This window comes from Hylobates moloch, unplaced genomic scaffold, assembly GCF_009828535.3.
Source record: "Hylobates moloch isolate HMO894 unplaced genomic scaffold, HMol_V3 SCAFFOLD_5, whole genome shotgun sequence".
NCBI lineage: Eukaryota > Metazoa > Chordata > Mammalia > Primates > Hylobatidae > Hylobates > Hylobates moloch.
The window spans coordinates 80,876,833-80,880,527 of NW_026652280.1; the positions used below are offsets into that span (position 1 = coordinate 80,876,833).

At 51.9% G+C, this 3,695-nt stretch overlaps 1 pseudogene; it reads right to left on the reverse strand.

Annotated features, from left to right (window-relative positions):
• Positions 1-1,279: 1,279 nt before the first annotated feature.
• On the reverse strand, positions 1,280-2,946 carry LOC116468231 (small ribosomal subunit protein uS5-like; annotated as a pseudogene).
• Between the last annotated feature and the right edge of the window lie 749 nt (positions 2,947-3,695).

Consider the following 3,695-nt stretch of genomic DNA (forward strand, 5'->3'; position numbering starts at 1 on the left):
TTAAAAACATGGTCGGGCACAGTGGCTCACGCCTACAATCCCAGCCCATTAGGAGGCTGAGGCAGGCAGATCCCTTGAGGTCAGGAGCTCCAGACCAGCCTGCCCAACATGGTGAAACCCCATCTCTACTAAAAATACAAAAATCAGCCAGGCGTGGTGGCAGGCACCTGTAATCCCAGCTACTTGGGAGGCTGAGGCAGGAGAATCACTTGAACCCAGGAGGCAGAGGTTGCAGTGAGCCGAGATCACACCATTGCGCTCCAGCCTGGGCGACAAGAGCAAGCCTCTGTCTCAAAAAATAAAAATAATAATAATAATTAATTTTAAAAAGTAAAAAACAAAAACAAAACAAACAAGAGACAGATTTAAAAAAAAAAAAAAAAGAGCCTCAGATCTAACCCCTGCGCTCGTGGCTTATTTGTGGAGCAGTAGTGGAATGTATTCTCACAGTGGTTAGGACTCTAGCTTGGAGAGAACACCAGTGAGGATCTACTTGTCTTCTGTTGGAGAGAAACTGTCAGGAAGCTAGGGAGCATTAGCCTTGTATTACATTTGTTCCCAAGTCTAGTTGCTCAAAACCAGGACTCCTAGAGCTGGTCAGTTGTGGCAAGTAGTTTTGTTTGGTTAACCCAAAATCAATCCCAAAACCTTTCTTCCTGTCCTCCACTCACTGTAAAGGATGGGATGGCCGGATATGTCCTGGCATTGTCAGGGAGGACTTTAGACTTTATAGCACCTGTTTGGCCAGTGCTGTGAGGAGAGGTCAAGAGACCTCTTGAGACCTTCTTGAAAATAGTCTTTCTTTGCTGATAAGATCAAAGCTGGGAGGTGAAAATTCTTTGCCTGGTATCACTCCCCGCTTCCTGCATCTGAACATGTTATGAGGATGTGATGTATGGGGCTGCTGCAGCCATTATGAAACCATGAGGGGAAACCTAAAAGAACCAGGATGACCATAGCCCAGAGCCCTGTCTTTTCTTCTCCTTTTTTTTTTTTTGAGATGGAGTTTCACTGTGTCACCTAGGCTGCAGTGCAGTGGTACCATCTCAGCTCACTGCAACCGCCACCTCCCGGGTTCAGGCGATTCTCCTGCCTCAGCCTTCCGAGTAGCTGGGATTACAGGCACCCGCCATCATACCCAGCTAATTTTTGTATTTTTAGTGGAGACAGGGTTTCACCATGTTGGCCAGGCTGGTCTTGAACTCCTGACTTCAAGTGATCCACCCACCTCAGCCTCCCAAAGTGCTGGGTTTATAGGCGTGAGCCACCGTGCCCAGTCTTTTTTTTTTTTTTTTTTAAACAGGCTTAATTAACTTTTTCTTGTATAAAAACACTATGTTGTAGCCACAGCTGGAGCCTGAGTCCTCTGCACAGAGACTCTGGTCTGGGTCTTGACAAGATGGCGAGTGAATTCCTGGTAGAGAGACGGTGAATACAGTATTCTTTTAGAGTTTGGGTCAGGTAGCTGTAGGTCTTGGAGATGACATCAAAGCTGGCCTTGGCAAAGTTGCCCAGGGTGGGAGTGCAGCCCCTGGCTGAGGTGTAGCAGTCATCGATACCAGCTATCATCAGCACCTTCCTGGGCACTGGGCACCACGGCCGAGATGATGCCAGTGCCCTTGGGCACAGGGTTAAGGTACACTAGCACAGAGCCATGGTGGCCTGTCACCTCGCAAGGGACACTATGGGGCTTGCCGATATAGTTCCCCCAGTAACCTCTGTGTCCAGGGACCATGGAGAGCTTGGCCAGGATGATGGCCCCTTAGGTGGTAGTGGCCACCTCTTGAAGCACTTAACACCCAGAATGAGGTGGCCATTGTAGTCCCAGTGGCAACAAATGGCTTGAACCTGGTGTACTGGCCAGCGCAGGTCGGCTTCTGCACCGGCATGATCTTCAAAACCTCATCCTTGAGAGAAGCCCCCAGGAAAAAGTCAATGATATCAGACTCCTTGAGGGGCAGGGAGAAGAGATAGACCTCCTCCAGGGACTTGATCTTCATGTCCTTGACCAGATGGCCCAGCTTGGTGACGGGCATCCACTCCTTATCCTCAGCCTTGCCTCTGAGAGCTCCATAGCCTTGGAGCTCTTACGCCCTGGCCCCAACCCTGGCCATGACCCCAGCCCCAGATGCCAGTACTGAAGCCTCTGCAGAAGCTGCCACTGTTCCTCATCCCAGGGCCTCTGGGCCTCCCACTGCACTGTGTCATGTGCCATTTGGTGTTTTCTCAGAGAAGAAGCTCTGTCATCTTCTTACATGAGCAAAGTAAACATTTATGTCTTTCCCACATTGTTGGTCACGTTTTCTATTACTTGCAGCTGAATGCATTCCTGTGCCATCAATCATGTCCACTTTAGAGATAAACAGAGCCTCGAAAAAGGGGAGATCTTCCTTTGGAGCCAGGTTCTTGTTTCTTGGAACTGGAGATTCAGGTGGTGGAGGAGAAAAGTCCCTCTGCCTGGGGGTTGAGGTGGGGATGAGGAGTGGAGTTTCCGGCAGAGAAGTCTTGGGGTAAGGCCAATACTCGCTCTTCCATGACAGAGCCTGAGGATCTTCCCTGGCCCCAGGTCCCAGGCCTTGGCTGCATGAGGAGTCACAAGATGCCTCTCCTGAACCGAGTACCAGGGAGCTCTCCCTGACACTGATGGGCACTGGTGGGCAGGAGAGAAGACGGCAGTAGCCATGGATGGTAACTCAGATCACAGACCCGGCTCCAGTTCCTGCTCTGCCACGAACTGCCTGTGTGTCCCAGTGCCCCAATCAACTCCCTTAGGGCAAGGACTCTGAGCCCTCATCCGTGAATAGGTGCTCTGTGTTCACAGGGAGCCTCCTGCCCCAGCTCCCCTGGCCTCTGAGCTTCTTCTCAGAAACGTGAGTAATCCTGGCAGGTGAGGGACCCATGGGGAGCAACAGAGGGCTTTGTGTCACAGCCAGGAGTCAGCAAGTGCCCAGTCTGCAAGCATCCAATCTAACAGGAGAGTCCTCCAGGCATTTGGCTTCCTGAGGGCTAGGACCAGTGGAGGTGGGGATGTGGGGGGTAAGATTCTGCTGTGAGCAACGCAGAGTAAGGAAATGATCCAAGTTCCAAGGACCGTGGCTTTGCTGCCAGCTGACCCCTTCCTCCCCACCTGCCAAATACTCCCCCCAGTCCCCCATCACCCCATTGCTTCCTGCTTTCCGCTGATGGGGCAGTCAGCATGGAGGCCAGGTTCGGCACCACAGGAGAGATTCTGGAGCCCTGGGAGTCCTGCACGCTGGAAAGGCTTTTCTCAGGATTCTTCCCTGGCTCCCTGGGAGGCGGAGCTGCAGGGAAATGCCCAGTGCGCACCCCACCTGCCAGCTTTCCTGGAACCTTCTGTAGAGTGAGCCAAGAAAGAATCTGCCCACAGGGCCCTGGGGCTATAAATTCTCTCTTTTCTTGCTCCTGGAGATGAACCAGAAAGAAAGCTCCTGCCTCTTCCCTGGGTGGATGCCTTCAATGACAATAACAAGGCCCAGTGTGGTGGCCCATGCCTGTAATCCCATCACTTTGGGAGGCTGAGGCAAGCGGATCACTTGAGCACAGGAGTTTGAGACTAGCCTGGCTCTACAAAAAAATACAAAGAAAATTAGCCAGGCGTGGTGGCACGCGCTTGTGGTCCCAGCTACTCAGGAGGCTGAGGAGTTCGAACCAGAGCAACTCCATATTGAATAGGG